Consider the following 14,733-nt stretch of genomic DNA (forward strand, 5'->3'; position numbering starts at 1 on the left):
AACTTATGTAAATCGTGACAGTAGTTCAAGCAAAGTTGATTCAGTAGTTTTTTCATATATGGTCAGGAATTCACTATAGTTTACTTGTGCCAACACTGCATACAAAACTATATAATTGTGTATAGGTTGATGTAGAAACCAAGAGCCTAGCATAGCCTGAGGATTCCTCTTCGTCAATTGAATATTTGCTTGCACAAGCTCCAGATTGAGAGAGATCATCACATTCTACAGTCTAACAGGATTTGTCAATTGTGTCATTTGTAGGAGATTGAGTCAGAGGAGAACCTCAGCTTTAGGTGACTCATTTATGATGAGATTAGATGGAGGTTCCAATGAAGGTGCAATGACATAGTCAATCAAACAGAGTCTTTTAAATCAGTTCTTGAAATAAATTGAAAGTCAAGAAAAAAATATTACTTTTTAAAATCCTCAACCGCACTAATAGAAAGTTAGAAATTATAGAAGTCTTCTCAGAAACTTTAAGAAATTGTCCCAGACAAACTATTCAATTAGTCCTGCCATTCTCCTGTTTTGATTCCTTCCAAAATCATAATTTTCTCCGATCTTGAACCTCCATTATGACAATATTTGTTAGGAGGTCAGAAATTTATTTGTTGTGCATACATGTATGGAGTCCAAATTTTGTATGGCTTCTCTAATCCAAACGATTTAGCCTTAAAATTCCCATGAACAGTCACCCAAAAAAAAAAAAAATTGTCAAAAGACTTATAACTATATTTAAATATCTCCTTCCAACCCTTTCAACCGGTGATTAGCACTACACGGTTCTTGCTGTCATAGGGGACAAATATTTTGTTCTTCTCATCTTTCATCCATTTTCATTCTTCTCATCTTTCATCCATTTTCACTGAGTTGAAGTTGAATATTCACTATCCATGTATGAAATGCTTGAAATTGCTACAGAATTTTGATTTCGGTTGCTTGAAGAGCTAAATTTGACATTGGGAAAATCTAAATTATTGCATTGATATAACTGTCTTGATGTCATCATGTTAATTTGTATCGCTACAAGAGGAAATCGTGGAGCCTCACTAAGGTCAGAGGAACCACATAAATTAACAGTATCCATATTTCTTTTGGTTATCACATAAGCCCCAATTTCTGCAAGCAGAAATATTGGGCACCCATTCACATTAGCTGAAACTAGCAAAGGTGATTGTTGGTTTACAAGACTTGAATCAAATGATATCAGTGGGTAGCAATTCTGTAGAGAGTCAGGATTGGGTGCCAAATCTTTTCTAGCATCAGCATTTGGTGGCTCATGTCACTTGATACCTCTGCATGCACAGAAACACTAAACCACTTGATCAGAGGCGTGGAAAGAACCTGCAGTTACAAAGAAGCAGTAAAACGGAAACTGTTAGAAAAATTAACAACAGACATGTAAACATGTATCAAGAACAAAATGACAATTCCACACTAAATTGATCTAGGTTATAAATCTTATAATATCACTGTATCGAGGTAGAATTACAGCTAGGTTATCAACCTGCATAAACGCCAGTGTATCATGTTGCAGCTTGAGAAAATTGGGAAAAGAAAATGAGTGACACGCAGACCCTACATAAATAATTTTCATATATGCATAATTATTAGATCATATTGACAAAGAAACTTCATAAAACAATATAGAACAGTAGCTATAATAACAGAAAAATAGGAATCAGGCCCCTATAATGTTGTTGCTTTGTGATGGGTACCCTCTCATTCCAATTCTGCATGTCCTTATCCACTAATCTAGGAAGTTCATTATCACCAAGTGAAGTGAAAAATTGCACAAAACAAAATCTGCAAATGCTCTTTCTGGAGGAAGATCCTTGAATCCCTTGTTTTCTTCGTTGACTTGCATCTGCAAACAAACTACAAGCACAGCTGACCCCGTGCAGGATAGAACTCCTGAAAGAAAAGCATTGAAAGGAAATGATCCAACTATTGCCATGTAGACAACCTGCACAACTGCCGTGAGAACTGCATAGACCACATACAGATCGATGATCTTCAACTTGGTAGGAGTTGCAGAGTATGCAGATCGAAGGGATGCAACGAGAACTTGTGCATCCTTAGCTGTTGAGGTTCCCATTTAACATATAATGCAAGTTTTCAATTCTAATGCATTTCAAAGTACATATGATGGTACATACTACAGAACAATATGGATTTTGGACATAATAAGTCGATTTGAATTAGAATTGTCAAGTCAACCTAACTCATGTTTGACTTGGGAGTTTGAGTCCTCATTGCAACTCAAATTGATGAGTTTGACTTAGGATCGAATCATATTTAGAATCAATTCGACTCTGCTTAATTTCCTCATAGAATGGAATTAGACATAGTCTTTCACTTGTAGTCAAGGAGGATGGTGACACTTCACAAAAAAAAAAAAAAACAGGATACTTTTTCCATATTGATGACCTGAGCTGCAGGTAAATTTGGGTTTCTAGCTGGACTAGAAGAGATATTATTTCAAACTTCCAAACCATTTGCCAGGTAACACTTTAATAGCTCTTAGTGTAATCAGCGATGGAAGGAACAATGTACATTGATTAAATGAGCAGAGCCATGACTCCATGGACCACCAATTGGCCTGACCACCCATTATGTCTTGATCTGAACATGTTATTGGCTCAATGTCAAACAACTTCCCTGAGACTATAAAATTAATCGACATTGGCATAATCTGTTCACTTCATGGCATCCAAATCGTCATAACTTATGGAAGATGAGTAAGAACATAAGTTATTGTTGACAGACCCAAGAATTTTAGTGCCAGATTGAAAATTTTGGAAAGCTCCTCCTTCCCTACTATATACATGCAATTCTTGCTATGACATTAGATACGTTGTTCCATTATTATGCTTCACTAATTGAGTGTTTCTGATGAAATTAATTATGTAGTTAATGGATATTTGCATTTTTAATATTTATGCTGGTTTCGCTATATTAGCTATGTCTTTAGTTGCCACTAAAAGCAATAATAAAATGGCAGAATTTTATGGATACATAGTATAAAGTAATGGTGGTTCGTGATGAGTCCTGACATGGAGTAAGGTATACTTGCAAGTATGAAATTCCAGGAGAGTGTGAACGTATATTGAATATTCATTTTCTCAAGGGGGTTGCATGTGGAGTGGGTCTAACCCTTAATTACCCTGAATTAGCAAGTTGTTTCCGTGTTTACGGCAACTGTCCAACTGTGAAGCAATCAGTGCATGCACAATCAATTTACAGCACTAATCGTTTTTCACTGCTACCACAACCAATGACTGATGATAGCCACTTGTTTGACATTCTTTGTGGTTGAGACGCAAACACTCTGTTTCCATAGTTTAATTGCATATTATGGCACATATGCATTATAATAAAGGTTAGAATTTGTATGATTATCTCAGTGGTTGTTCAACACAGATATGTTTCATATAAGAGCTTTCATGGGCCAAGACTTATCTGTTTTCCTTGCTGTCTGCAACACACATATACAGCAGCAATGAAAGTGCCCTAAGGTATGATTGTAAAACTCTTCTAGTTTGTCAGGATTTTGTCTTTGTATTATATTTGGCCAGATTGCAGATAAGATAAGATAAGTAAATTAATGTCCACAAAATGATACATGCCCTGTGAATAAAATGTGGGAGTGCAAAAGCAACTCCTAGGTAACACTGGAAGCAAGATAAAGAAAGCTTTCCTCAGCTTGCAAATGATTAAAACTCTTTCAAAGACCCATCCAATTGTGCCATATTGTTGGGAAATCACAGTTTTATGATAGTTGGAAACAAATGCTGATTTGAGGAACCGTCTAAAGATTTGGGATTTTAAAATGGAAGCTTATTTAGTCAATAAAAGACCAGTGAAAATATTAGAACACACTCTTACCCTAAATAAATAAATAAATAAGAAGCCGTGAAAAATAATGTGTCTCTAGTTTTGGATAAAAGGACCCTCAACTTTCTTCACAACTTTTGTGGTCACTGGCCACTTGTGAAAGGAGTAGGCACCTTTAGAGATACAGTGCCATTTGGAAGGGAAGTACTAATAGCAGCAGGGCGAAGGCAATTATTCCATTCATTTAATTATTTCTCATTGTCTGGTCATATTGTGAGCTGCATTATATATCATGAAATTGTATTAGTACTAGTAAACAATGATTAAATATATAATAAATTTGAACCTTTTGGCATTTAGAGGACATTTCTCTCAATTTACAAAAAAAATAAAGTATGAAAATCATGTTGGAAATAGTTTCTGAAGTTTTGAGTCGTTTATTTCCAAGATTAACTAAATGGGTTTGGAAGATGAAAAACCATCAAATTGGAAGAGTGGGACTTTTATACTCACTAAGGTTTTAAAGAAATTATATGCATAAAACTTATACTAACACCTTCTAGTGAAATTGATAGTGCACTAATCTGTTGCTTGCCATTATTTTGGTTTGGTACCACCTTATAGGATATCTGGGTTCAAATGCTATTTTCCATGATAGATAGTTGAATCTATTTCAACTCTAATTGTTATTGAAGGGTTCCACAAGGATGTCACATGAGCATTTATGATGCCCCTTTTAACGTAGATAGCCACCTATGTTAAGATTCTATTTTGCAGTTCCATGTTGTTGTTTATGAACATTATACACATTTGGTTGGACACGTGAAAATCAATTGATGGATTTGGTATTGATGATGGAAATGTTGGATGTATGACCAGATGTGTGACTTACTTGGTTACAATTTATCTAATGCATGACTTGTCAGAGTTATTGTTGCATTGTATAGGCTTATATAGATATGATTTATCTAATCAATGACTTAGTGAAATTATGATCTATCTGATGTAAGATTTATTTCCAGTATGAACAACAAAAATTGACACGTGGACACTGGGCTTAATAAACATGATGTTTAAGATCATGTATCTATATCCATTTTGTGGTTGTATATATGCATGGATGAGAACTAAACTACAGGTTGGAAAGAACCATATGATAACCAAGATCTACTATTCCATTGAGGAAGGTCGAGACGACCAATGAGGAAAGGTACGATGTACATTGTTCTATTACATTTGGTATCCACTTGATGTGCACTCTTATGACATGAGTAAAATGCAAATGACAGGTGGCAAGATGACCTGACTGGATTATTCGATGACAAGTCCAACCAGCTCTGTAGTGTGCTCCGTGCTCTGAAGGAGGGGTGGAGGTGTTTCCCACCGTGTATCCTCCGAAACCTGGAATCGTGGGGAGGACAGCTGAACGCTCCCCCTAGACGTGTGATGACGATTGCCAGATGCCTGCTGGGGAAAGTTCGGTCGAGGTATTCGACGCTTCCACCATGTCGGTTTTATCAGTGGTTAGTATGGCCGTTGCCACTGATAGAGCAGCAGAGGATGGATAGGGTGGGAACGGAAGTAGGTCAAGATGGATAGGAGGAAATAGATCAGTTGGAGACTCTTGATGGGAAGTAATGTCATTGTCTGACTTATCAAATTTTAATGCTATAACTCTCTTTGGTTTGCTATGCTTTCAAACTCCTTGTATCTTTTCATTCTAACTTCGGGACGAAGTTTTCTGAAGGAGGGGTGTATGTAATGCCCCACTTAAATCTTATCCTATAAATTTTGTTAATATTTACATTATCTGAAAATATTGAGAAATATTGGTCTAATATAAATTTATGATTTCCATTATTCAAAATCCCCACTTACCTTCTCAAATTGAATATTGTGTAGGATATGGTCTCCTTCCATTAATTCAAAATATATTTATTCATTCACATTCCCCAATGTACCCTCACATTTAATAAGGAGAAGACAAAGTCCTCTCCATCTTATCATCAATATATATTTATTCATTTCACATTCCCCAATGTACCCTCACATTTAATTGGGAGAAGACATAGTCCTCTCCATCTTATCATCAATATATATATTTATTCATTTCACATTCCCCAATGTACCCTCACATTTACTAAGGAGGAGACATGGTCCTCCCCATGTAATTACACTTCACATTCCCAAATGTACTTCCCCATTAAATTCTCAATTTTAAATTCATATCACAATTCCAAATGTACTCTAGCTTGGAAGAGAAGTCAACCAAGGATGGGTGAGAGTTAATGACATTAATGAGAGGTGGTTGAGGAAAGAGGGTATAAAAGGGAAGGGGGAAGGAAGAAGAGGGGGGTTGGAGTTTTGCTTAGGATTGTGGGGGTTGGTTGTGATTGTTTGGCCTTGTTATGATTTTTGGGAGACCTTGGAAACCTGTGGAGGTTTCTTGGGTTTGAGAGGAGGAAAGTATCATTATCTAGTTTTGCACATTCTTCTTGAGGACACATTATATCTGGTTGGACTTGGGCACGGAGGGCTAGGGAACCTGTGGAGGTTTCCTGGGCTAGGAATTTATTTCCTAGTTGGCTGGGAGGTAAATCCGGTTGGGTCAGCCAGAAGGAGCGTTCAGCTGGAGCTATCAGACAAAGGTATCGTCATCAACCGCCGGAACAGGTATTTTTCCATGGACTACTCTTGTTAAGTTGATATCAATGGAATGCTCACCTTAATTTATGTTGCTTATGATAAAATGATTAGATGTTAAATGTTTAAAGATATGTGAAAAGGTCAGCAAGCTCCTTTTATTATTTATAAATTAACAGGAAAATAGATATGTTAGTGTATAACGAAATAAAGGCTCTAATAATAGGATTCAGGTTCTTACACAAACATCCAACATCAGCATTAGGACCCTCAGGAACCAATCCAACCTTTCTGCTAACCAGCCCCTGGGTCCCACTGAGATTTTGTACCACTTGACCTCTAGACGTTCTCATGCTATGGGCATTCCAGCACCCAAGGACCTCTGGATGCTTTCATAGGCTTGCAAACAAGTGTCCAGGGACTTTTTTGCATAGTGTTGTGCCAGCGTCCGTAGGATTTGAGCCACTTTTCCATGCCCATAGCCCAGTTCACTGCCCAAAATTGAATGAAATCTTCAAAACAATAAAATAACAAGGAAATAACAGTATAATGAAATCACTTGAATGAGACCTTGACTGGACCCCTACTAGCCATGACAGGCATTTTGTCAAACATATCACGAATATGTAATCTATAAGTGTAAATAATAGCTTTGAGCATAGGGGTCTCATACTTAGCTGAGAATCGCTAAGAGGCATTGATTCCTCAACACATTAATTTCCATTTCATCCTTTAGGTCATAGATACATTGTTCATTCATTTACAAGTAAAAGCATGATGAGAGCCATACATAGCTACTGTCATAAAACAACTACATAACAAACATAATAGCAAAAAAAATACTGATGAAATCAAAACCATATGATCCACATATAAAATAGTATAATACTCATATAAATACAAGGAGAAATAACTTCATACTGATGATGCAAAATCCAAACGCGGGATGGGACTTCCATGTTCCACCTGACCGTAGAATGGTTGAGCCAAATCTCTCTTCAACCATTCACCCCCGTGCCATATTCCAAGCATGAATGTGGGATCTCATAAAACTCATCAATCCAAAACCATCCAGGGCTTTCAGAGGCCAACCACCTCAACCCATCAAACAATGATTCCACCTCATGGTCAGACATCACAAAACCATCATCAGATCAATCTATATTCAAGTCTTCCAGGGCTCCATATAATTTGTCCAACCAAGGTCCCAGGACTAGTAACTCAAACCACAACTTTTACCCGGCTCCAGAGCATTTAACCAACCAAAGCTGCAAAACTAGTAACTCAACCCACCAAGGGCTCCAGAGCATTTGTCCAACCAAGGCTATGGGACTAGTAACTCAACCCAAGTTGTTACAGGTCTCAAGAGTGTTTTCCAACCAAGGCTCCAAGACTAATAACTCAACCCAAGCTAAGGAAACATGAGAACCAACCAAAATAAAAGAATGAAAATAAATCCACAATCTCCATGGCTATCCAAGAAATGGCAAGGCTAGGAAATCCACTATCAATCCCATCCATCCTCCATGCTAATGACATATCATTACCAACAAAACACATGCATATGCCATGCATGCCAAAACTAGTGAGGAAAACATACATGAAACTCGGTACCTGCAAGAAAATCTTGTTGTAGTTATTGATCTCGATGTCCTCCTGCAATTTCTTGTTCTTCCTTTGCCTTCTTGCTCCAAAATCCAAGTATGCCACACCCTCCAAGAGTGCTCCAAGAAACTCTATGTCTCCAAGAATATGAGAGAGAGAGAGAGAGAGAGAGAGAATAATGAGAGAGCTCCAAAATTGAACCAATAAAAGGTTACCAATTGATCCTCAGAAGCCTTTTTATGAATGAGGCCTCTATTTTCTTCATTTTCCTTTATTTTCCTCCTCACATGCAACATTTGACCTTTCAACTCCCTTTTATCCTAATTTCCATTATTTTCATAAATAAATGTGCCAAAAATGCCATTTTTCCTTTCCAAAGCCTTATCCATTGCCTTTGCCAATTTCCTTAGCCATTAATCAATCACAAATGATCCCCATCACTAGGTTTTTTCCCAATATTTAGCTTGGAATAAGTGTCCCATAAACTGTGGTTACTATTTTTCCTTTATTAACTTTTATTACATGGAATTTTCACCAGGGAAGTTACAGAACCCTCCCCCTTGGGGGAACATTGTCCTCAGTGTTCAACAACACCTATAACCACAAGTTGCTGTAAGAAAAATATATTGTCGATGGAGCTTTATAACTTAGTTTGATGCAATATTTACAATGATCAACCTGCTGAGAATTAAACCAATATGAAAACATAACAAACATAACATCATAATGACATGACATCCATATCTCTTATTGGAACTTTATAACATAGCTCATGGTGGTATTTACATCCATATACATATGTACATATACCAAAATCACCAAACATATACCAAGACATATACCAAAATACCATACCCAAACACCATGCCAAAACTACTTTGCCTCAACCAGAAAACAAGGAAGGATACATAGCCCGCATATGATCTGCCATATCCCATGTAACTTCATTGGGCCCAAAGTGCTTCCATTACACTTTAAGTTGTTCGATTGCTCGGTTTCGAATCATGAGCACCTTTTTCTGCAATATACACTAAGGCTCCGACTGTAATTATCCATCTAGTTCCACCTGTAATACAGAAAAATCCATCACATGATCAACATATTTAACATACTTCTGAAGAAATGACATATAGAAAACATCATGGACTTTCACTGTTCAAAGGTTGTGCTAGTCAATAGGCTATTGGCCCAATCCTCTCAACAATACTGAAGCATCCACAAAATCGTGGTGCCAACTTGGTACATGATCCAATCAGTAAGGAGATCTTCTTCGGTTTGATGTGCAAGTACACTTGTTCCCCAACCTGGAACTCCTTAAACAACCTGTTTCGATCTGCATAACTCTTCTACCTATCCTGTGCTGCCTTTAGATCCTTCTTGATCACCTGCATTTCCTGTTCCATGTCTTTCAACATGTCTGGTCCAATAAACACCCCGTTAACTAGATAACTCCAACTGACAAGAGTATTGCAACTTTGCCCATACAATGCCTCAAATAGACTCATCCTCAAATATTCCTGATATCCATTATTGTAAGCGAACTCTACTAGTGGAAGGTAGTCTTCCCACTTTCATTTTTGATGCATCACATACATCCTCAACATGTCCTCCAATATATTGTTGACCCTCTCTATCTGTCCATTTGTCTGTAGATGATAAGCTATATTGAAGGCCAACTTTGTGCCCAAACCTACAAACAACTCCTTCCAAAACTTGGAAGTGACTTTTTCATCCTTGTTTGACACGATCTTCTTCATAACACCATGCAATATGACCACATCTTTGATGAATAACTATGCTACATTGCTAGCTGAGAATATATACTTCAATGGAATGAAATGTGCAACCTTTGTCAACATGTACACAATAACCATGATGGAATCATGATGTCTCACTATCCTCGAAAAACCTGTGATGAAGTCCATGGAAATGACCTCCCATTTCCACTCTAGAATCGCAATTGGCTATAGCAGTCCACCTGGATGCTTACACTCTTCCTTCACATACTAAAAATCAAAACACCTAGCCACAAAATCTGCTACATCCTTCTTCAAATTCGGCCAATAATAAATTATCTTCATTACGGTCAATGTCTTCTGATAACGTGCGTGACCTGAATATGGTTTCACGTGAAACTCTCTCAAGATCACCTTCTTGAGCTCACTATTGTATGGCACATATATTCTGGCTCTGAATCTAACCAGTCCATTTGCTATAAGTCACTAGTCCACATCCTGTGCACCTGCACCTGTACTATCACATGTACCTGTACCTGTACTCTGCTACAACCTATGCATAATCTCCATATATTTGAAATCCTACTGACCTTCCTTCAAAATCCTATCCTGTAAGTCTGTCCCATAGGAGCTCATAACTGCTAAGTGATTTACCAATATCTGTCTACTAAGAGCATATGCCACTTTGTTCTCTTTACCTTTGATGTACATGATCTCAAAATCGAACTCATTGATCGTGGCCAACCACCAAGCCTACCTACCATTCAGATTTGGTTGGTCAAATAGATACTGCAAACCACTATGATCACTCATCAATGTAAACCTCTTGCCTAGAAGATAGTGTCTCCACATATGCATGTATAATTGATGCCAACTCAAGATCATGTGTGGGGTAGTTCTACTCGTGCTCATTTAATTTTCATGACTCATAACATACCACCTGTTCATCGTGCATAAGGACTCCACTAAGTCCTTCCTTGCAAGCATCTGTGCATATCACAAACTCTTTGACCAGATCTGAAATCTTCAACATTGGTGCATGTGTCAATAACTACTTAAGTTGCTCAAAATTAGCCTCACACTCCCTTGTCCATTTAAACTTCTTACATTTCCTCTGCAATGATGTGATAAGGGCCATCATTGCAGAGGATCTTTTCTGATGACCCTTATCTTTTCTGGATCTACTGCAATGCCCTCCTTGGAGACACCATGTCCCAAGTAGTGTACCTCAGTCTGAAAGAAACTACACTTGTTTAACTTAGCATACAAGTGATGCTCTCTCAACAACCTCAACACTACCTAAATATTTGACATGCTCTTCCTCATTTTTAGAATATATCAGTATGTCATTAGTGAAAACAATAACAAACTTATCCAAATATATACGTAACACATTATCCATCAAGCACATAAATGTAGCTGGAGCATTAGTCAAACCGAATGGAACTACAATAAACTCATAATGACCATACCTAGTCCAAAAAGCAGTCTTGTAGATGTCTTCCTCTTTGATGCGTACCTAATGATATCTGGATCTCAAATCAATATTCGAGAACATTGTTGCTCCCTTCAATTGATTGAACAAGTCATGAATCCTCGACAATAGATACTTGTTATTGATGGTCACTTTGTTCAACTCTCTGTAGTCAATGCATAATCTGAGAGTAGCATCTTTCTTCTTTACAGACAAAACTAGTGTACCCCATGGTGTTACACTTGGCCTAATGTATCCCTTGTCCAACATTTCCTTCAAATGTAGCTTCAATTCTACCAACTTAGGTGTGCTCACCCTATAAGGTGATTTTGATGCTGGAGCTGCCCCTGGCACCAACTCAATATAAAAGTCTAATTCCCTGTGGGGTGGAAAATTTGTAATGTCCTCAGAAAATATGTCCTTGAACTACTACAGAACTAGGTACCTGCTCAAAACATCTGCATCATCAACTTCCTTACTCTTGTCACTAGAAATGTGCATTGTAAATAACATACACCCTTTCCTGCGACTGCACTTTTCTTGCATAGTTGTTACCATCCTAACTGATGTGGCTTTCTTATTACCTTGTAAGACTCTTGGTTCCCCATTGTCATCCAAGCACTCAATGGCCTTTTCATAACAATCCACCTTGGTTCTATGAAGATACAACCAATCCATGCCCAACAACATACTGTATGATCCCAATGGTAATACATTCAAATGTGCTACAGTAGGCATACCATTCAAATCAAATGCAAAAGCTCTTACCCAATGATGAACTCGCTTCTTTGTACCTGTAGCCAACTGCACTAACCAAGATTCTACATGAAATTCCTTACTCAAACCACACTTATCCACCAAGTCAGGACTAACATAACTATAATTAGATCTAGGGTCAATCAAAATAGAATAACTTGATCACAAAGCTTACCATCCATCTCAAAGATAGATGCTTGACGATCTGCCTATTTGTTATCCAATGCTGCATAAATATGAGGAATACTCTTACAAACATCCCCAACATTCTGTGCTTCCTGGGAACTATATATCTGAGGCCTACCACCTTGATTCTACGAACAATATCTCCTGCGATGATCTCCTCCACAAGTCCAACACCGCACGGGCTCCTTATTTAGCTCCTTAGATTGATGTCCCTATCCTCTATCTGAAGCATTGAACTTCTTAGATGGTGCAACATTCTCTTTATTACATGAATCATGTGGTCTTACTCGCTTCTTGTCCCATTTTCCTTTGTTCTTGGGTTTACCTTTCCAATCTGGTGTAGTCTCAGAATTGCGCTTCGATTGTTCATAACAAGGCTTTAGTTTTCGGATGGCCTCCTCCAATGATCTAGGCTCATCTAACTCAATCTTATCTTTGAATTCCATTCGTAACCCACTAGTGAATCTCTAAATCTTGGCCTTCTCCTCCTTGAGGTAAGGCACATACCTCAGTAGTTCCAAGAACCTGCTAGTGTACTCATCATCTGTCATAGATCCCATCTTTAGCTCATAGAACTATTTTTCCTTGTCATCAAAGTATCTTTCTGAAAAATACTTCTTCTTGAATAACCACTCAAAATCACTCCAATTCAAAGCTTCCTCATGTATACCTCTGCCATTCTTCACATCTTCCCACCAAATGTTTACTTTACCCTTGAGACTGAATGTAGTTACTCTGGCTTTCATGTTCTCTAAATAATCATGCAACCTAAAGAACTTCTTCATACAAAGCAACCATGACTCCGCATCCTGCAATTTATTCATCTCTCCATCAAAACTAGGTGGCTTTGCTTTCTTAAACTCATATGGAAAGTATCCCCTATCACTCCTCGTGTACGGATGATAACAATACCAATCATCATGCCTTTCAGAACTAGAACTAGAATGGTACCTGTGTCCATCCCTCCTCTTATCCAGAGTGTCAAACAATCTTCCATCTCTTACCATGTCATCACTATCTGACCTGTGACCACCATATGACCTACTATCATATTCCCCATTAGTTTTGTCCTCCTATTCATGGCTGATCCAAAGTGGTCTCTGTCATAGCAAATATGACAAGCTCTGAAGTATCACTGCATTTACCTCTACTAGCTTCTATTGTGCCTGCATGATTTTGTTATTATATGCCTTAAAAATCTTTATTTCTTCCTTTAAGCTTCTCAATGTATCTGCCAAATCAGAAGAGTTCACAACACCATATTTCTCTTATGATTCATAGGGAGAGTATTTGTAGTCTACCATCTTGCTAGCCATTTGATATTTTTTCCTACAAGGTATATCATGTTAGCTAAACCAAATCACAATAAACCAACATACCTTAGTATAGCTCGGGGAGGATACCTTGTCTGCAAGATCAACAAATCAACGTGATACATGTATAACATAATCATGAAAACATATAGAAACATAACACATAAGCATATAAGCATGCAACCATCATTCTAGCTAGGGTCTAGTCATCAATGCATGACCTTATCAACAACTCGTACCATGACCTCATGCATGACAACAATCACTACATCATTGTACACTTGACCACATGCAAACATGAACATGCATAAGCAATGTGTAACCAACCACGCACATGCATAAACACATGTAATCAAGCATAAACAAATAATACTTGTAACCAAACCTACAAGAATGATACATGTAACCAAGCATGCAAGAATGTAACCAAACATACAATAATTTAACCAAGTGTATGAAATTATACATGTAAGCGACATATAACAATATGTAACCAGTTATACACTCAGGACGATGCACTCCACAATAACAATATCAACTTCCACATGAAAACATCACTACAACCACAATCAACATCATGCAAATGAAACAATCACATGGAATGCAAGGGTAAGAGACACACATGCAACTGACATGCATGCATGACCAACACACAACCCATCCAGTCAGCGGGGTGAACCATGCTCTGATACCACTCTGTAACACCCTCCTCCCACATCTACCCAAGCAATTAGCCAACTGGGGTAAACATGCGGCGAGAGGCCTCTATGATATGATTTGACCTCCTAAGCAAGGATAATTTTAGGGGCGAATGTTCGCCCTTTGGTGAAATTAAGGGGTTTTAAATTTTTAGTGGGCGAATATTTTGTATCATAGTACATTTTTACAAATCACCTCAAATAGCCCACCTTATTTTAAGGGAGAGGGTAAAAAAGGTAAATTTAGCCCTTGAAATTAGGACTTACAACCTTCCATTCGCCCATTTTCAAGAATAGGTTTTATTTAAGTGAATCCATTTGCCCATTTTCAAGAATAGGTTTTACTTAAGTGAATCCTATGGGCCAAATACCATATTTATAAAATAGGTATGGTAAATTAATAAAAATATAAATAAATGAGAGGTATGGTAAATAAATAAAACATTTTTTATATTTACTCCATAAGTCACCTTATATACATG

At 37.6% G+C, this 14,733-nt stretch overlaps 1 pseudogene; it reads right to left on the reverse strand.

The window, feature by feature from the left end:
• Positions 1–914: 914 nt before the first annotated feature.
• On the reverse strand, positions 915–2,239 carry LOC149258437 (dolichyl-diphosphooligosaccharide--protein glycosyltransferase subunit DAD1 pseudogene; annotated as a pseudogene).
• Between the last annotated feature and the right edge of the window lie 12,494 nt (positions 2,240–14,733).

The sequence above is a fragment of the Pinus tabuliformis genome, chromosome 6 (genome assembly GCF_031772625.1).
Source record: "Pinus tabuliformis cultivar Carrire ecotype Pingquan chromosome 6, CPIR1, whole genome shotgun sequence".
NCBI lineage: Eukaryota > Viridiplantae > Streptophyta > Pinopsida > Pinales > Pinaceae > Pinus > Pinus tabuliformis.